We start from the raw sequence: 22,685 nt of genomic DNA on the forward strand, positions 1-22,685 counted from the left end.
TACCGTCGATTGTTGTTTATGTTGTTGTTCGACATTACATTCTTTAAGTTGGCAGTCATGTGAAAATCCTGTTCGGTTTCCTCATTGTTAGCCCCCTCCCTCCCTTAGTGGGGATTGAGGCGACCTTCATTGTTTTGGTTGTTCCCAACATTATTCCTTAATCGTTCGCTCCTCCTAAGTGGTTGTTCATCACCCTCCCCCCCAATGCTGCAAGCTTGATTCTCTAATGTGTTTTGGTCATTGTTCTCTTTAACCCCTGCAGCTTGTAATCTCCAATGGGCAACTTGTCCTGAGGGTGGCGGGGGGTAAGCTTTGTTGTTCTTATATTCCCCAATGTCCCTTTCAATTTTGCGTTTTTTATTGTTAAGCATCTTTGAAATTGAGGCCTCAATACTGGATAAAATTCTAAGGTAATCATATTTGTACCTTAGAAAATCCACATGTTGTGACAAAACAGATTCCAAATTGGATAATTCCTCCTGTAGAGACCCAATCTCAACTAAATAAAAGTTTATCAAAGCATCCATAAAGTCAAATGCCTGTCTATCAAAAAGCCCCAACAATTCCTTGTGGAAAGAGGAATTGTTGATGAGGCCTGCTGGATATCGCCATTGGCGTAGGCCCTTAGGAACTATGTGCTTATTTATACATTCACGCAAATATGATGTTTCGAGCTGCAGTTTTCTGCAGCGGAACAATTTAAGGTCAAATTCATCCAACTTTGCCAAAAACAAAGAGACAGTATTGTTACTTACCCCCTCGTTATGGACCTCATTTGCTGTGGCATTGTCCAACTGAAAAAAATCCTTCTTAGCCAGAACTGCAGCCAGGCTTGGAATAGTGGAAGTGTTGTTGATCCTGTCATTGGATCCATTGCCTAGCACCGGTAGTCCATCTGTAATGGTAAAAGTCCTCACTGGTTCCAGTGCAGGGGCTCTCGTGTTGTGTGCCCCTGAGGGTTCCGGTGACAACGTGTTTCCTCTTCCTGAGTCCAACCCCCGATTCTGCGTGTTGGAGCATGTATTCACTCCCGATGATGAAGTGGTGTTCGCCAGCCTTGCTTCCTGGACTTGTTGCGATAGATGATCAACCTTTGCCATTAGGAGGTTGACCAACACTGTCAAATCGCCTTGCGAGCGATTAGCGGATGAAACGCCTCTCGTTTCCTGGCTTCCATTCGCTACCTCAAACAGGTCATTCTGCGTGCCAAAAACCTGACTGTCAGCAGAATGTTCCCTGTTCTGCTCGGCTTCCTCGTTGCCACGAGACATAACAGAATAAACCGGACCAAAAACTGCAAACTTGTGAAAAAACAAAAAGTGGCAATAACGAGCTAAGCCAGCAGACTGGACAACAAATTCTGCAAGTACAACAAAGGCTTTATTAAAAGTAAGCGCTTTCGGTAGAGAGCAATCTCCCCACCTTCATCAGACAATAACGTATTTAAAAAGCACACTTCTTATATGTACGTGACAGCGTTCCAATTATTAACCTAATTGATTCATTGATTAATTGATTGGTGATTAACAATGTTTAAAAAGTTTTTTTAAAATTCTCTCTGAGAAATCTTTCTAAAAACTCTACAAATCCATCAAATGGCACGCACAGAAATTCCTTTAAAATCTTTTTAAATATCTTACATTTTGAGGGTTCAAAAAATGTATGTATGTATATGTATATGTTTTAACTGTTTTAAATATTTTTAATATTTAAAACTATGTATTTTTTCAAATTTTTACCCTAATAAAAACAGTATGTACTGAAAATATGCTAAAGATATACTATAAATAAATGTACTATAAATGTACACAATATGTGCCCACTGTTTGCACTATATATACTACATATTACACAAACAAATCCTTGTTCAATCATCATTCAGTGAATTAATAAACTGATGAACTAATAAATTAATAAATTAATAAATTGATAAATTCTAGGTCGAAAGGAAGCCAGACAACATAACTACATCATTAAATAGTCTGATAACAAAATAATTTGATATTACATATATACATGCATGAATGTGTATAGGGCATCTCGAGATAATGTTGTGACAGATCCTATTGTGGCAAACCAAGACAACACAGTATAATCTACTAAAAGGAGGTTCTACTTATTGGAGTATACTCTATGTATGTGCATGTTTGTGGAACAAATGCATGAGATGCAACATCCTGAGCTAAAGGTTGAAAAAATTGTGTGTCCATGGTTGTTTTACTATCATCAATTCTATCTCTTAAGTGCCTTAAGTTTCAAAATACATTTAATAGACACCACCTCATTGAGCACTGGGAAGGTATATGAGGAAGTGCTGATTGTGCCCCCTAGCTTCTTGCACTCAGAGCAGCTGACCATTTTGTCTCCTCTTGCTACGGCTTTGTAAATACATGCATACGAACTGATGCAAACACACACACACACACACACACACACACACACACACACACACACACACACACACACACACAAATGGGCAAATACATGTGCAGAGATACACACAAACACACACATAGAAATGTGTATGCATGTACACTGTCACAATGCAAAAAACACTTATACATGTACACATGCCAATACGTCTCATATATGTTAATTTATTATTATTTTATTTACATTTTATTGACTGGGTTAATCCCACTCAGCCAGTGGCCTCTTTTCAGGTGAGATGTGAGGTGCTATTCATACTGACTATAGGAAATTTGGCCAGGAAACCTGGATCTTTCCCATTCTTTTCAGTAAGTACTATTGGGATCTTTTACATCCACTTGAAATACCCCCAACTCAAGCTGATGGAGCCTCTGTTTAATGTCTTATCCAAAGGATGTCACACTCAGGAGTGCAGCACCCCACCCTCTTTATGCTGCTCTGCAGTGTTAGTATTGGAAAAATGAATTCAGCTTCATGTGGTAGGAATACAAACTACAGTATTCTCCAACACAAACAAGCATACTTCATGTAAAACTAGTGAGATTACACAGCTGAGCGCACACACACACACACACACACACACACACACACACACACACACACACAAACACACACATACACATGTAATTGTCTGTACTTATACAGATTAATAGATACTTGATACCAATATAGAATATTTTTATATTTATCATACATCCACATAAATAATACAATAATCCATGCTAAACTATGCAGAGCACACATATTGGCATGTCTATTTGCATTTGTGCAGATGTGTGTGTGTGTGTGTGTGTGTGTGTGTGTGTGTGTGTGTGTGTGTGTGTGTGTGTGTGTGTGTGTGTGTGTGTGTGTGTGTGTGTGTGTGTGCGTCTGTACATGTGTGTCTAATGAGATTTTTAAGTCATTCTTCATAATTTTACCTGCTATCCTGCCTAAATGTGTTTGTTTAATGACCCACAGAACTATACTGGGACCTGAAGGTAAACATTTACTACTAAGCATTTACATGGCTCCCTTGATCCAGTTGTCAGTGCCTTGCAATACTTATTTGCAATTAAAAGGTCATGAAGTATGATGTATTTTTGGTAATTTTGCTGCTTGCTGCTTAAATGATCTTGCTATCAAGGCCTATTTTAGAAAGTGCAGGAATATCACATGCTTTAACTTTCTCAGATGTCAATTAGCTGTCAGCAATAATGATATAATACAAAAATTAAAGGATGTTTTGCTATTCAATGAATCATTATTCTTTGAGGCCTATGTGAATGAAATGAGTTAACTAAAACATTTCGAAGACCCACTACAAAATATGAAGTAATTTTCTTTCAAGATGCAGAGGAATCACATGACTATTTAATGTTGGCAAAGTGTTGAGATTATAACATAATTTAAACTTGCAACCTCTAATAAACATTCTTTTATGGAAACAGTGATTCTAAGGACATATTCATTGAGATAAGAGCTAGAGATTTGCTTTGAATAACTACAGCAATTTAAAAACTATAACCAGTTCAGGATAATAATATATAATAATAATATATACTGACAAAATTTCAATTCATTTCACTAAAGGTTTATTTCTAATTCTCCATTATTTTCTGCTTTTAAAGAAAAACTTTTATGTTTTATAAATGTTTAAGAGCTTTCTAAGAAAAGTCTTGTTCTGTTGTGCTATGTTCTTGAAAATACAAATTAGAATAAACTTTATCTCAGAGGATTAAAAATTGATGGTGTATCAAAGCGTACTATGCACCAGGGCAGGAACTGAAGTCAAAAATAAATCTTAAGCCTCTAGACAGTAAAATGATACAACATCCCACAGGAGAATGACTTTTCCAGGCTTGAAGGAGTGACAGCTCAGATATATGTGATTATATGTAACATAGCTTTGGGAGGTCATTCAGATTGTAAACAAGACATGTCATAAAGAAACCATCACAATGACAGTTACTGTGATCAGGAACTGTGAGATTTTTGCAAAATGGTATATATGTCTATCCTTTAATACTTGGTATGAGTATGTCCAAGATGGGGCTAGACCAATACAGGAACTCGGGAAGTGAGCAGTCTGCAGTTGCAGATGTTCTTACTTTGCCTAGCACCAGAGAGGTCAGCGAAGATGCAGACTGTCATCGGGACATCTGGAACTTTAATGATGGCAGCTTACCTCTCAACCTCTTAGCACATAAAAATCTGTCCAGAGCCTAAAATAATGGGAGGGCAAAGGAGGGACAGATATTAAACATTGCTTTTATAAACCTAAAAAGAATATATGTCATTATTTACTGACTTCAGTCTTCACTGCTTTGCCAGGAAACCACAATTTCTTTGAGGAACAGACTAACAATATGAGGAAAAATCTGTATATTCTGTGAAAATCTGGGCAGTTGAGAGGCATGGCAGGCAGGCAGGTGGATGCCAAAGGTTGTATAGTATGATGGCTATAATAGTAATTCTAATTTTGTTAGATACAGATGGTTTGATGGCAAAGAGTGTGAGGTGGGAAAGGGGTAGGGGAGAAAGTACAAAGTAGTGTTGGAAGTTTCCTTGGCTGTGATTACCTGTGGGTCATTCATTGTTGTTACTGTATGATTTATTTAATATTTTTAGTCAGGCTTATTAACTGGAGTAGAGGACTGGTCCTCAAGAACTAATTTAAGTCCAGGCCATGAAAAAACAATGATAAAATGTTTAATGAAAACATTTCTATTGGAACAATAGCTAAATAACACTGCAGTAATAATGAGAAGCTAGGTATATGAGAAACTGAAAAATCAGTAAATGTACACCAAAAGCAAGTAAACCACAAACTGTAAATCCCAAAAACCTTGCTGTAGTGCATGAAAGACAACCACTGGAGCAGAATTAAAAACATTTATTGAAGAGTTAAGTGTTTTCATTCCATTAGATGGAACTTCAGAACTAAAATTTTGCAATAATCATTACATTTAAATATTCAACTTGTTACATCACATGCTAAAATTCAACCAATATTAAAATCACCTTAATAAAACAATTAAAGCAATAAATACACATTAATTCAGCACCAAGATGTTTCAGTTTTAAAACAGGATTAATAGAACATGTATTGTTTAAACCTTGGTACCTGGAGGCTTCCAGTTTTAGTTGCCATCTTAATTCATTTTTTCCAAATGTTCTTCCACTTTGATACCCCAACTGCATTTGCTCAACAACTAAAAATGTAAAAGAATGGTCACTCTGCATTTCAATATCTATACAAGGCTTTGGTAGCTTTCTTTTTACAAATATCCAACAAGTGTTCATAAATGTGTTCTTAAGTTTCCTTGAAGATTTACCAATATTGAACAGTGAACAGTCTTTGCAATATGCAAGATGAACTTGCATTTTTGATTCACAAGATAACTGACCTTTTATTTTATATATAGCATGTCTTACTTCAAAACTAGTCTGAACATAAATGTGTTAGCTAGTTGTTAGTTAGTTCTCAACCAAGTGCAGTTAGACCCAAGGGGTACCAAAGTGGATAAACATTTGGACAAAAATGCATTAAGATGGCAATTAAAATTCAAAGCCACTAGGTTCCCGTGGTTAAATGATAGATGCTCTATTAATCCTGTTTTAAAATTGAAAAATCTAGGTGCTGAATTAATGTGTATTTATTGCTTTAATTGTTTTATTAAGGTGATTTTAATATTGGTTGAATTTAGCATGTGACTCAACAAGTTGAATATTAAAATGTAATAATTATTGTGAACCTTTAGTTCTGAAGTTCCGTCTAATTTAACAAAAGCGCTTAACTCTTCAATAAAAGTTATAAATCCTATTCCAGTGAGTGTCATACATGCACATCAGCAAGATTTTGTGGATTTGCAGAAACTGATAAATAACATTCAGAAAGTATAATATGTAAAAAAAAAACACTTAAAAGCAAAGAAACTGAAGAAAAGAGTGAAGCCTAATAAAGAAAAAAGAGAATTAGAGTAAGAATAGAAAATTACATTGTATAGGAAGAAAAGTAATTAAAAAGGAAAATGTAGTCCAAATGTGTAAAGAGACTGAAAAAAAGAAATGAAAATGGGGTGAAAAGGACTAAGAAGAGGAAATAAGGCCAGAAATGTGAAAAGGACATAGCAAGAGAAAATTTCATTTGCAGTGTGTAATATTCTGGAGTCTTTGAGTTATGCAAATTATTTTAAGATGTAAATACAGAGGGTTATGATCAGGTCTCTGATCTATCCAAGTTAGTATATGTTTGAGACATGGATACTAACAAATTCACCTCAAAAACAAAGTACTTTTTGTAGTTCAAGGAGTTATATCTATTATGTATACTACCAGTAACAACAAAAAAAAAAAAAAGACAAAGGGCAGGATTCACGAAGCCTCCGTGTAAGAGTTAAAAGTCTTACACGGAGGCTGCAGTTAAACGGTGTGATGTCAGCATGTCATGCATATTCATGAGGGCATGCTGACTCACACCCAAGGCTAACACGCTCCGTGTAAGAAAGTAGGGGGCGTGTCTGCAGAGCGAGTCCTGTAAACGAACACGCCCCCTGAAGAGTAACAGTCCTGAAAGTAAACCCCCACAAGAGAGTCTGCGTAAATGTCAACAAACAAAACACAACACATGACCCCACAGACTATAAACATAACATGTAAAAATTAACATGTTATATTTTTTTATAAGTTTTAAAGATGTTTGCCTGTAATTGCGCTCGTTTGCGCGTGCGTGCCCGTCGCTTAGCCACAGTTAGCAGTCAGTGGAAAAGCATATAAGATCTAAATATGCAAAGTAAGCCAAGAAGCAATAGCATAGCAGTAGAGATGTCGGCTGAAGCGGAGGCAGTCATGGTTCGAGCCCCCCACAACATCAATTTTTATTTTTAGTGAAATAAGCAGGAAACAATTCCCTGACATATATGTACATATATAAAATTATATTTTATGTAAAATGTAATGAAATCGGCCATGTATTTTGAAGAAATGTGAGATAATAAAAAAAAAATGTCAGAAGTGCCTATAGCTGAGCTACACTCTAACAAGCTGAGCATATCTGCCCGTAGGTGAGCAGTGGTTTAACAGGTGCAAATGAGTGCCCGGGGTTGAGCAGTGCTGTAACACGCTGAAACTGTGTGCCCGTAGCTGAGCTGAGCGTAATATGCATGCTGACAGCCAAATGACGCATAAACCAGCGTAACCCATTTGCGCGGAGCTGCGCACCACGCCAACAAGATAACCAGCAGGCAACGTTGAGCAAGCTGTATCAAAACTGCCTTTACACAGACACACCTCCTAGCTTGTGTAGACTGTCATAAAAAAAACAAAGCAATGGCCAGGCTCAAACTCAGGATACCACGCACCATAGTCAAAGTACTGAACCACTAAGCCATAACAGTTACTCTTAGAAATGCAGTATTAGCATATATATAGGAATGAATGGAAAGAAAAGCATGACAAAGCAGGTTTTGTGAAGCTGATACATTTCCAAAATGGCCAATCACAGATAAGTGTGGGAAAAATGGCATATATAAGCCCCATAGGCAGGAATACACAGCATAACTGATTGTGGAATCGATTTGCAGTCAGGATGGCAGGTGTTGGAGAGGGTAGTTGTTTCCGACCACAGAGGTGGGGCGTTGAGGAGTCCAAATATATGGTTTGGCTCCTCGCCCATGATCATGAGGCCCAACTCATGCAGGGCCAGGTCCTGTGGGGAGCATACAAGGCTGAGGCATTGGACTGGTTGGCACATGATCTCACTAGTGCCACAGGATTACCAAGGACTGGTGAACATGTCCGTCACCACCATGCGGACCTGAAGAGACGGAAGCAGGACCAACTGAACCGTTGGATCCAGGAGGCCCGGCAAATGCCCAACACCCCACTACTGAGTAAGTTACATGTAATTATTTATAAAAGAAGTTAACCTAGCTGATATTATGGAGATGTGTATTCCAATATTACTTCATTTATAATACAGCTGCAGGTGTCCGTTCCATGAATCGTCGAGCCTATGCCGATAGGCTTGTGCGGTTGCGCCACCAGGCAGGTTAGTAATTCTCTCCCTGTAACTGTTAAAAAATATAAGTATGACAACTTGCAAAAGAGTGCAGTGTAGTCACTTATTAATAAAAAGTGCAAGTAACAGTGTAAGAGAGATTCTGCAAGTACTGTGTGATTACATAAGTGTGATGCAGCCTGTAATCCAAAAATAAAAATGAAACAAGTCTGAAATAAAGATGTTCCACCTGTAATATAATAGTACATAACCTGCAGCAGGCTGTAAATTAAAGCTACACAAGCTGAGTAAAACACATGTGTGAAATATATCCCCGTTTAAAATCTGAAACATGACACAAGTGAGACTGTTGGAAAGGATTGTTGTAACCAAGTAAAACATGTCAATAAAGCCTAGAATTAAGTACCATCCTGAATTGTAAAAATAAAACAAGTGAGAGTGTGAGAAAGAGGTATGAATCCACCAATAAAGTTGTAATAACTCCTGAATAAAGTATACTGCAGTCAGTACAGAATGAAATGAATGTGACAGGCACAACCAAACAGTGAAATGTGTGGAATAAAGTACTGAAGCTGGAATGTGTGTCCCACAATTTGGATATGTTGCTGTACATTTGCAATATGCAGATAGTATGGTTGTATGAAATACCAAACATCCACAGTTGTCTAGAGCCATATAAAGCAAATGTAGCAGGATGCTGTAGCTGAACAGAGCCAGATATGAATGTGTATGAATAAAAATGCAATGTATATTAATGTAGCAGTAACATTCCCATCACCAACATGCATAAGTTTACACATAGGAAACTGTAATCAGACCTGTAGTGTTTATATATCTGCAGCTAGTAGAAATGTACAGCATATGTATAGGTATTTGAAGTTGTTAATGAAATATTTCTTCACCCTACCCTATAACCACAAATAATCCATTCCACATGAAATGGGTATGTGTATTCACAATCAACACCCCTGGACAATTGTCCTGTTGGTTCATACATATTTGCATGTACGTTGATGCATGTGCCCTGTTCATACATCCAAACCTGGTGGCCTGTTGCCATCACTCAACCCTGCATGTTGTTGGAATGTGTACTGTTGTTCAAATTATTCATGTGTTATGCTTGCTGTTCAATGGCTTGAATTTATGGGTGTTTGGTTAATGGGAATACTAATGCATGCTGTTACAACTAATTGTGAATGGTATTGTACGTTACTAACCCAAACTGTCATAAAATAATGCAAAACACAGGACGACAGGGAAGGCGGGTTCCAGCGGACCCACCTCTCCCACCTCAGCTGGCGAGTGCACCTGGCAGTAGTACCCAGGCCGGACCCTCCTCCGGTGGCCCTGTGCCACCTGCAGGTGGAAGCACTGCAGGGGATGGGGCTTGTCCCCCCTCTGCAAGCTTGGCCAGAGGAGACCATCCACTCACCCTCCGTAGTGTCCGGACTGTGGTGCGTAGGGAGATCAGGCATGCTGTGATTGGGCCCCTACGCCAGCTCGAGGCACGAGTGGCACAACTCACGGGTGTGCCTGCTGCCCGTCCTACACAGTCCCCAGCACAGCCCCATCCTGGGCAGTGAAGGCACAGTGGCAACTGCCCATGGGTGGGGATCTCAGTTCCACTGTTGCCATCTGTGGGCTCATGGGCTCGAGATATCCAAACATCCGTCCCCGTCAATTGTGTATCCCCCCCACATGTGTCATACACCACCCCTGTATGCATCTTGTTTGTCTTGTCTGTTAACCTCCCCTACCTACCTCCCCAGCTATACCTACTTCCTGTACCTGACATACCACTCTCACCTGAAAAAAAAGGGCACTCTGTACCCACAAAAAAATTACGCCCCATACATAGCTGCCCATTTCGCACACATGTGTGCTGAACATGTAAACTGGCAATTACAATTGGCTGTACAACAAATATTGTTGTCCTCACCCCTCTCTCAGGGGTGGAAGGTTTCAAATTTCACACCAAATTACAAACATATTCACAGCTGTTGCTGATAAAGAAATGGGCAGCTATGGTCCTTTCCTACATCCCTCCTGCAAAACCCGAGCTTGTTTTCCTACTGTCCTACCCTCTTTGTGCCCCCTTTTTCACCACTTTCCTATCTCCCCATTTTCTTTTCTTTAAAAGAAATTAGCGTGGGTGTGCGCGAGAGTAAGCACTTTTAAGCAGTAGTAAGCAGGAGTGCGCTTCTGTGCGCTTAGCTAAGCGTGTGTGCGTGAAGCTAAGCAACAGTGCGCATGTGTGAGCTCCGCACAAACCAGTGCTAACCCGCTTACAACTGCTTAAAAGTGCCTTAGTCACTCTGAATGACAAGGCCTGTAGTTTGCTCAGCAGCAAAATAAAATTCCTCTGGCAGTTTCGAACCCAGGACCTTGGAAACATTAGTCTGCATTACTTACCACTAAGCCATGACTGCAATACAAGAACATTCCGCTGAAAGAAATATATCATGAAATAGTTGGAATTAGTGTAAAGGGAATATAGCAAGTCTAGTACACAAAGCATGTCATGTATATTTACTGTCAAATCTAGTGGATTTGTAAAATAGTACTGTGTGAAGAGAAACAGCCATGCTAGTTGGTAGCTAGTAGGTAATAATGTCACAGTAGCACCTGGCAAGCCACACACATACTCAGAGCAGGATAAACACTGCCATAGTTGAATAGTTAAGAGCCCAAACATAGCAACTGTGACTGAGTTACAGGGATGTCCCTGATTTGAAAACAAATGTCAACTGTGCCCCACTGACTCCCTGTGAAATGTACAAACAGTAGGCAGAAAGGTGTTACAACACATGCAATGGTAACTATGAATTACTGAAAGTATGCACCACTTGCACGTCACAAATGAAGTAGTAATACATATGCTCAAAATAAACCACAGTCACAACTGCAGAATATCAGAATATTTCATGGGTGTATCCCACTGATATGTACCATTCCATGAGGCTGATAAAAGATGCACCTGAGAGTATCTGAGGCCTGCTCAGCAGCATGATCAAATACCCTTCTAAGTGTCAAGGCCCACACCATGGCCAGACCACACTGCATGCAGTACCACCCTACCACAACAAACACATAGGGAATTGCTGACCAAACAGATATAGCAAGCATTACAAGCTGTGAATGTAAATGGAAAATAGGAAAGCCATAGCAACACATTACAGGAAAGACACCTAGCAGGCATACAAGGAGCGAATGTAAAGGGCAAATATTGAAGCCATAGCAACAGATTGCAAGAGACACTGCTATATACCAGTTACACCACAATTCCCACAGGAAAACACACACACCCATATACACAGTATTACTAGCCGTAGGTGTCACTTTACATACGCACTGAGAAGAGGAAACTGGAGGAAGGAATACTCAGGTTACAGTACAACATGCATTGCAGTGTCTACAACACAGCCTGAAATATGAGAGACGTACCAACCCTTACACTCACAGAACAGTGTCCACAGCAAACCAGCATGGTCCCCACCCTGATAATCTGAAAGGGCTACGCCTACCTAACAAACCTTTTTATAGCACTGTCCTGAAATCACAGTGAGAACTGCAATCACTACACAACAGGCTGCATGCAATTAGTAAATGCTGGCTAACAATTGGTGCAGAGGCCATCACATGGACATGTGCAGATACCTACAAAAGCATCCTGTACTCCCAGTCCACACATGCAATACTTTCATTGCACCCTCTGGAGGTAGAGACAGAGAAAGAGAGAGAGAGAGAGAGAGAGAGAAAGAGAAAGAGAAACAGAAAGAGAAAGAGAAAGAGAAAAAGAAAGAGAAAAAAAAGTAACAACAAAACAAACAAGTTGACAGCAGGCCAACTATCTGAAAGCCAACGCAAACAGCTGCGACAAACACAGGTAATGTAAAGTACTAATATAATAGTCTACATACTGTGAATCCTCCATATGTGTTATTGGTCTGTATCTATGTATATGAAGATGTGCATAGGGCCGTGGACATACTGCAACTGTCACTGAAGGCTGTACATACATACGTATGTGAAGGTAGCTATGTGCACATATCAATGTAGGTTGTAGTGCAATGTACAATGTAGGTTGTACAGTAATGGATGTTCATCAGTACGTTAGTGTGTGTATACAAATGTGGAATTAAAAAGGATTATATATATATCTATCATATGTATACGTATGTATATCGAGATATGTATGTCTATATATATATATATATATATATATATATATATATATATATATATATATATATATATATAATATGCATATATGTATACATAGATAGAGAGGGATGTAGAAATACATAGACATATATAGTTTCACAGTTTCATAGTTTAGTACTAGGCTATCTGCCCTGGGGCATTTATAAGCCTAGCCATAGTGATGTGGCTTTCGCTACCCCATGTAATGGTACAAAAGTGTACAGAATAGATTTAGAATACTGTGCCTCTGTCTAGTAGTGACACAGTGAAGACCCCCTTACATAATAGAATTAATTTACTGTGCATCTATCTAGTAGTGACACAGAGATGGCCCCTGGGGTAAACCTATGATCTCCCATCCACTCGTCAAGATTACACATGTAGAGAGTCAGTGAGGGGCTCTGCCTAACATGAACTGGGATTCTGTTCCAGAGTATGGGAAGCCTCTGAGTTATGAATCTGTCCCTCCAGCATGTCCTATTCATATTTGTGCTGAGGTTTAAATCTTTAGCTCTCGTGGTTCTGATGGATTTGAATTTTATGAGGTGGAGCATGTCCATCAATTCCTGATTGGACATGGCCTTGTACGTCAGGCACAGATCACCTCTAAGTAGGCGGTATGCTACTGAATGGAGCTGGAGTTTCTTTAGTCTGGCAGCATATGACATATGTTGGAGACCCTTGATCCTCTTGGTGAGGTACTTCTGGGGTCTCCCTAACTGTTGCAAGTGCCGGGTGAGGTACATACCAAATGGGGCATAGTACTCATTCATGGGCCTGATAAGGGAGGAGTATAGGGGTACAATGACCTCCTTTGATCTGGATGTGAATCCCTCCATGATAAGGTGGGCAAGGTAGAAAGTCTTTCTAACCACTTTAGCAACGTGGGTGTCAAATGAGAGGTCACTATCGACTTGGGTCCCCAGGTCTCTGATTACTTTTTCCGTACTCAGTGGGTTACTGTCTATGTGATAATTTGTGGGTACTTTGTTTTTCCCAAAGGGGATGACTATACATTATTTGCATTTAGTTTAAGGCCATGACTCCGGCACCAGTGTCCGTTTCAGTGAGGCCTTTCTGTAGGATGTATGTGTCAGCTGGTGTATCGACTATGGCGCCTAGTATGCAGTCATCTGCGAACTTTGTCAGCCACAACCCTCCCAAGTTTGCTTCCACATCTGAAAAATAAATGCCAAACATGAGGGATCCCAGGAGAGAGTCCTGTGGGACACCACTTGTGACTGGCTTTGAGTCTGACATGGCTCCAGCGATTTTGAATTTATGGGTTCTATCCTTTAGCAAGTTTGCAACCCATCTTGTGACATATGGATTTACATTTCAGCTGTTGAACTTGTCTATGATGCCGGAGTGGGGTATTGTGTCGAAAGCTTTAGCCAAGTCCAGGTAGGCTGTATGGACTGCTATGCCCTTGTCAATGGCTCTAGTGACTGTTTTGACAAAGTCAACCAGGTTCAAAAGGCAGGATCTGCCCTTTACAAAGCCAAACTGGGTGGGATCAAGTGTCTATAAGTCCCCAATGTCTCTGTTTATGTGTTCCATAATGATTCTTTCCATAGCTTTGCAGACAAGGCTGGTTAAGCTTATGGGGCGGTAGTTACCAGGGTCTGTAGAAGTGCCTCCTTTGTGGAGTGGGACTACTGTTGCTGTATGCCAGTGTTCAGGTACATATCCTGTAGTAAGGCTATGGTTAAATAGCAGTTTTATGTGCGGGTTTAGCTCCTCTTGGAGTTCACGTAGCATGCAACCCGGGATACCATCAGGTCCCAGTGATGCTGTGTTTATAGCTTTGCTGAGGGCGGTTCTCACCTGGACATCTGAGATGACAGGGAGGTTACATTCAGCTGGGATAAGTATATCCTCTTTTGGGGGTGAGGGAGGGGAGAAATTTGCACTGAACCTGTCTGCCAGAATGATGGCAATATCTGTGGGTTCAGTGTATATTATGTCATTGTGCACTAACTCTGAACATATCTGAGGGTTTCCACCCAGGTTTCTAACATAGCAGGAGAAGGCCTTGTTGTTATCTTTAGTGTCCATAGCGATTTTCTCTCAAAGTTGGCCTGGGATGTTTTTATGAGAGAATGTAGCTTTCTACTAGTGCTGATCACAGATGCCTTCTCTGCATGGGATTTTGCTCTGTCGTGCAGTAGCTACCTTCTTTTGTTATACAATTTGTTTATGGCTGGGGTCCACCAGACAGGATGCCTGCCCTTGGTGGGGAGGGCCTTGGTTTTATTTGGGATTGCATGATCCATGCATTCTGGGAGATGTCCGTAGAAAGCATTTGTGCAGGATTCTGCATTGTGGGATGTGGTTTCCACTGGCCCAGTGGGCTTAAAGGATACCATCTCAGTTTTAAGAAGTGTAGAGTCAGCTTTTGAGAAGTTTTGCACTGTAGTCTGTTGTGTTGGGGGTGGAGGTGGGATATGTATATCCAGGGTGAGTAGGTTGTGGTCAGATCTCACTAGTGAGGGGTATACTTCCGGTGTGGAGCACATTGTCCCCATGTTTGTGATGATCAGGTCTAGTATATTATCTCCCCTTGTGGGAGAGGTGACTAGCTGTTCCATTGCATTTGAATTTATCAATTCCAGGAACCTTTTGGCTAGGGTGTTTGGGCTAGAATAATGCACCTAGTCTATGTTAGGGTAGTTGAAGTCTCCCAATATGATGGTGTTTGGTGAGACATTCATATCCTCCAATGTCTTCAGGAAGGCTGAATGGGGTTCCTAAGATTGGGAGGGTGGTCTGTAACATGCTACCAGTTGTAAAGCAGTTTTGCCTACGGTTAGTTGCACCTGGATGGTCTCTGATGCTTCATGTGTTGTCACTAACCTGGAGGTGTGGGTGTCCATGATGAATATGGACACTCCCCCTCCCTTTATGGTCTGGCCTGAGTTTTGTGGCCGAAAAGCATGATACGAGGTATAGCCTGGTAGTGCTGGGGTGCTCACAGGAGCCTTGAACCAGGTTTCAGTTACTGCACAGACTTCGAGATTGATAGAATATGTACGTACAGATATATGTAATACACACATACATATATAGATATATGTAGATACATATACATATACAGACAGATCTGACTGTCTACAGATATGTCTGTATATGACTATCTCTCTCTCTGTCCCACCCCCTCTCACTCTCTCTCTCCCTCTGTCTCTGTCTCTCTCTCTCTCTCCCCCTCTCTCCCCATATCTATATCTATATATCTATAGCTATTTATATATATATATATATATATATATATATATATATATATATATATATATATATATATATATATATATATATATATATATATACATATATATATATATATATATATATATATATATATATATATATATATATATATATATATATATATATATATATATATATATATATATATATATACATATATATATATATATATATATATATACATATATATATATATACACACATACATATATATATATATATATATATATATATATATATATATATATATATATATATATATATATATATATATATATATATATATATATATATATATATATATATATATATATATATATACTGAGTGAGGCTCATGTGTGCAGATGTATTGCAACAGGTGCCTGGTGACAAAGGCATGGAGTGAACACCAGTGTGGATACTGGAGTGCCATACCCCATTCCAAAACACGGACACCAGTAACCGCCACATATGTGCATGCCTGCCCACCACTGCATGTGTCAGGGGGGAACAGGGGCAACAAGTGTACAATAGGCTCCCCATTGATATACACAGTGGCACACTAGTCCTGTAATACCTGTACATGATATGTGTCAGCAGACATGGTGTGACAGCTATGGACATGTGGGTCACTGTACCCCTCTACACCCCACAATGTCCTACATGGTATGTACCTCCCATGACAACTACAGATATGGAGAAGGACACAGTCATATGTAAGTAACTGTGTCAATGCACTCAAACACATTACCTATGCAGAGTGATTGACAAGACCACAGAGCGCACCCAGCCTACCTACATAGAGGTTACCACTGCTGGATATACACAGTGAAGTCACACCCATGACAGTTGTCCAACAACCATGGTAACACCTCACAACATCCACAACCCAAATTACCTATGTCTGTCGTCCTTGTCACCGCAGTAAAGAGCACATGGTGGAGGTACAGGTCCCTACCCACAGATAAGACATACCCTGGAGTAAACCACACAGCATTAAGAAGCAAGGCTCCCCATGAGTAGATGTCAGACATAACCCTGCTGAATGTTATGCAGATAGGTAATATGCCATATGAGTCACCCTGTGTAACTGTTGGACAGGAGCAGGTACGATCACATCACATGTGTCACAAGGGGCAGGGTAGCATAACAGTATGCTGCTATAGGCCGTGGGCCGATAGCATACTACCTACCTAAGACACAATGCACACCCATGAACCCATTACAAACCAAATATGTGAGGTGGAATGAGTGTGCCAGTGACTGGGTGCATGTTATGTACTGGTGTGATTGCTCACCATGACTGTCTGTCTGTCATGGTAGTGTGTGTCCTTGGTGTGAGGCCAGAGACAGCTGTGTGAGGTATTGCGATCAAAACATACTACATTGCCATATGCTGTGCTGTGTTACCCTGTATGTGACTGTGGTGTAGGTAGGGTTATGGAAAGTAAGAGTAGTGTGCATTACCAGTGAAATATGTAACGTGCATTGCATGCAGTGCATGGGTTGATAATGTTCCACATACAGTACCTTGATACAAACCCCCAGTGTGAGCTTGTGCATTGGACCTGAACCAGTGTGCTGACTGATGGAGTATACTAGTCTGTCGTATGGAGTGTGCCAGGTACTGTTGCACAGTTGTCGGCTGAGCACTGATATCTGGTCATTTACATGTGTATCCCCCAATAGACAAACAGATGCTATATATGGGGGTTAAGTTATATCACTACAGTCGAGTATTATGTGTATTATGTGTGCCATATTTTGATGACATATATTGCTGACATATTTTTCTTTTCCTTTTCAGGGCTATGGTTCACCAGCGAAACCCTGTGTACTCCGCTGCCGAGGATGAGGAGATACACCAGAGCCTGGTGCGGGATGGCCCGTGGCCACTCCCATAGTGCCAGCAGCAGCCCCAGCAATGCTGGGTTTGTGCTGTCATCAGACCACCCCAGGAGACCATGTGCATGTGGCTCTGGACAGTCCCAACAGGGACATGTCTCCAGTCACCAACCACCTGCTTCTGATGACAGTACCCAGTCTGGCTTAGTACCTGATACAGTCCATAGCACCCCTGCCAGGCACAGGTACCATGTCCGTGGCCAGAGACAGTGATCTGTATGACCTGGCAGGTACAGTCTGTGGCTGTCCACAAACACCTGTATATGGCAGCCATGAGGTGGAACTGTGTGCATGCATACACACATGCAAATTAATAACACCTAGGGCTACCGTATATACGCACACACTGCATCAACATTGCCCCATCTTGTACTGCTGTCCCTCACCAACACACACACACACAGACATGTCAATTGGTTGTATCAGTGGCAGACTCAGGCATACCAAGTACACACCCTGTGCATATGATGAAACTGTGCCACCTCCTGCATTCTGTAACATCGGTGCAGGAACAGGTTAACATGGTGCTGATGCACAGGGTGACTACATAGAAGTGTAGTAATAGTATCATGTTGTCAACAGTACAGTGTAATGATATCATTGTGGGTATATCCCAGCATGCCTGATGCAGTTACAGTATGAATGTCATTGTATTATTTTGTACACCCATAGTAATTACCATAGTGTAATGTCTGCACATCTTTGCATACTGGTGGTGAGGCTGTCAACAGAAGGCCACCTACATAGGTAGCACAGGGGATAAGAAAATGTAAGTATTGATACTCAATGATGGACATGTCAACTGCAAGTTGCATGCTGTCCACACTCGACTCTGCAATGAGGATGTTTGAGGATGTTGATATCTGCGCAGTAATACACAATAGGTTCAAGACTCACAAGAGCACCCTTGCACTACAAGGTCACACCTCGTACCATGCTTGACAGCCCCAAAACACAGAACTAACTATGACTGGAGGGAGAGTCTCCATACATGTCAAGGATACTGTGGTGCCAGGACAGGTAGCATACATCCCACAAAGGTTGGAACTGCTGAGTGAGGGCTCAGTGTCTGTTATTCGAAATGTGTATTAGTTCAGGTATGAGCACTTGGGTTTCAGGCCAGTTATTCTACATTACGAAGGTACATGGTCTGTACACTTGTGGGAGGTGGGGCTGGACACAGCTCGTCTGACCTGTGACTTTCTGGGTACAGGCTTATAGTGCCTGCATATATGCACTGTTACCTACTGGAAGCCGTTCACCTTGTTTGTTGTAGCATAGTCTAGATCCAGGCCTGCTGACTGTAGCTTTGTTGGTATGCATGTTTGCTTGATATGTCCCTGAAACACTGATTCCACCTGCAATGCAGATTTACAGCACCTCTATGGATCCCTAGTGACATCTGTATTGCTTACTGTACTGATGTCCATGTCTCACTTGACAGAACATCACTGTTTGTCCTGTTTGCATGTAAGTTGCCTGTAACACATTGCATATGACTTACCTGGCATTTGCTCATGAAAGCATTTATATATGCCAGCACTAACAAATCAAGAGCACTACACCCTCACATACTCACCTTGAGTACCTTGTTCCCTATTAGCCCTATGTGTTGTTAATTATTATGGGATTCACAATACTATGGTAGCATGTGCAAAGGTCACTTGTCAATCTCCTCTCTGGTCCAGTTGGTGAATCGGTGAGTCATGTGGCAATGTTGCAGCTGCCTCATGTACACAGACAACCCTCTCCCCTTCCCATAAACGTACAACACATGTGAGAGATGCAACCACATAGCCAAACTGGGGGCTAAGCTCTCTTAACTCAGTACTGGCATACCCTGTCAGGTGGAGTGGGATACTACAGTGAATACAATACCAGTCTCACATAGACCTGCCACGACAGCGATCCAAACACAGAAACACACAGGAACATTCTTGGAGTCTCAGAATAGCATCTTGCCTGAGCAGCAGACACCTGCGAAGCAGACATACAAGCAAACGTTACGCCAGAACAGAGCACATGCAACACATAGCTCACAAAGCCTGTGTGCCAAACAGTCACAGCCCATACGGCTTAACAACACATCTGCTACAGTTGTAATAGGTACCTCTATCGTCAGGTACACTGTGGTCCTGCTCACCAGGCTGAACAAGGAGAAGGTCATGGTGAGATGCCCGTCGGGCACTATGATCCACCACATAACACAAGCATACAGGTCACTCCAAGGCATGTACAAATATGACTCAGTCATTGTCCGTGCCAGTGCGAATGACCTGTGATGTACCTCCCTGGACTACATGATAGGGGACATAGAGGGGCTCTCTGAGCGTGTGGCATAGGCTGGTATGACCCTGACCTTGAGTAGCATCTTACCCTCACCAAGAATGCTGCCACAATATGTAGACAGGATGATCAATTTCTACAATTGCCGTATGTTTTGGTGACATTCAAAGGGGATTCAATGCCTGTCAGCATGGGATTACATGCTAGACAAGCCACGTTGCTTTGCTAGGGACAGCTTGCACCTGTCACCCATGGGCCGTTGTATATTGGCAGAGGCTCTTGCTACACACATAGTGCCTTTTTATGCAAGGCTCAAATTACATAGCCACCTACACAGGTAACACACAGGATAGGACACTAATAGTAATGCTACTTAACGCCAGCAGTGTAAACCTCAGGATGCATGCAGTGGACACTGTTCTTAGCATTGAGAACAGGAATATCCGTGCAGTAACAGACTCCTGGTACAAGGCTCCCAAGTGCACCCCAGCACTGCCTGGTCATACCTCATACCATGCTTGTCGTCCCCTAAACATGCACCAAACCAGAACAGGGGGGATGTATCCAAAGGCACCACAGATACACACACCTCCAGGTTGGTGGCACAGCACAAAGCATCAGAGCCTATCCATGTGCAACAAACAGTGGGTTAGACTGTCTTCAGGTTCATAGCCTGGCACACACCACCCTCCCATACCCAGGAAACCCACTTGGCCTTCCTGACAACACTGGGAATATGACGGTCTGTACAAACACCATTATATGGGTGGACTGCAACTACCCAAACATAGAGTGTGAGCATTACTCTAGCTCCAAGACCCTAGCTGAAAGGTTCCTAGCATCCATTCAATTAATTGCTATGGAACAACTTGTTACCACTCCCACAAGAGGTGGAAACATGCTGCACCTGTTCATCAACAACATGTGGACTATATGCTCCAGACCAGTCGTATATCCCTCGCTGGTAGGATGACACCATATACAACTCACACTGTATATTCACATACCACATGCAGCCCCTGCACAGAACACCACAGTCATACAGTTGTCTAATGCAGATTCCATGTATTCACATGAGGCAGGCTTCAGACATGGAACTATTGAAGGTCACAGGTACATATGTGTATGTGGCACACACATACATCATGTGTGCATTGACATTACTGATATGATCTATGTCGTGCAATATTGGGAACACCACCCCACACACATGGAAAAACTGTGTGACAAAAACAGACATGGCGTTTGTAGGATACAAACCCCTACTTAACTGTGTTATGACAATTGTGAGAGACGCAGTAGCAGAGCACGCTATTTGCATTACTGGGAGGCTTGTTTTCCCCTGCTGTACTTATAGGGTGCTGACATCATCAGTGTTTAGACAGTGGAATATGCAGCAAGTGGTGTGTTGTACTAGTTGCCAAAAAGAACATTTCTCTTACACATAGAACACACTACCCCCCCACCACCACATACACACACTGAGCACTTGCAAGATTCAAACCCCTACCTAACAATGTTATGACATTTGTGAGAGACGCAATAACAGAGCGCGCTATTTGCATTAACGGGAGGTTTGCTTTCTCCTGCTGTACTTATAGGGTGCTGACATCATCAGTGTTTAGACAGTAGAATATGCAGCATGTGGTGTGTTGTACTAGTTGCCAAAAGGGAAATTTCTCTTACACATAGAATTGCACACACACTACTCCCCCCCACATACAGTGAGCACTTGCAGGATTTAAACCTCTACCTTACTATGTTATGACATTTGTGAGAGACACAGTAGCAGAGCATGCTATTTGCATTAGTGGGAGGCTTGCTTTCTCCTGCTGTACTTATAGGGTGCTGACATCATCAGTGTTTAGACAGTGGAAAATGCAGCATGTGGTGTGTTGTACTAGTTGCCAAAAAGGACATTTTCATTATACATAGAATTGAACAAACACAAGTCCTCCCCACATACACTGAGCACTTGCAGGATTCAAACCCCTACCTAACTATGTTATGACACTTGTGAGAAACACAGTAGCAGAGTGTGCTATTTGCATTAGTGGGAGGCTTGTTTTCTCCTGCTGTACTTATAGGGTGCTGACATCATCACTGTTTAGACAGTGGAATATGCAGCATGTGGTGTGTTGTACTAGTTGCCAAAAGGGACATTTTTCTTACACATAGAATTGCACACACACTACTCCCCCCCACCCCCGAATATGCAGCATGTGGTGTGTTGTACTAGTTGCCAAAAGGGACATTTTTCTTACACATAGAATTGCACGCACACTAGGAATATGCAGCATGTGGTGTGTTGTACTAGTTGCCAAAAGGAACATTTTTCTTACACATAGAATTGCACACACACTACCCCCCCCCCGAATATGCAGCATGTGGTGTGTTGTACTAGTTGCCAAAAGGGACATTTTTCTTACACATAGAATTGCACACACACTACTCCCTCCTCCCCTATGCAGCATGTGGTGTGTTGTACTAGTTGCCAAAAGGGACATTTTTCTTACACATAGAATTGCACACACACTACTCCCCCCCCCCCCCCGAATATGCAGCATGTGGTGTGTTGTACTAGTTGCCAAAAGGGACATTTTTCTTACACATA

The sequence above is a fragment of the Protopterus annectens genome, chromosome 12.part0 (assembly GCF_019279795.1).
Source record: "Protopterus annectens isolate FY-2018-M chromosome 12.part0, PAN1.0, whole genome shotgun sequence".
Taxonomy (NCBI): domain Eukaryota; kingdom Metazoa; phylum Chordata; order Ceratodontiformes; family Protopteridae; genus Protopterus; species Protopterus annectens.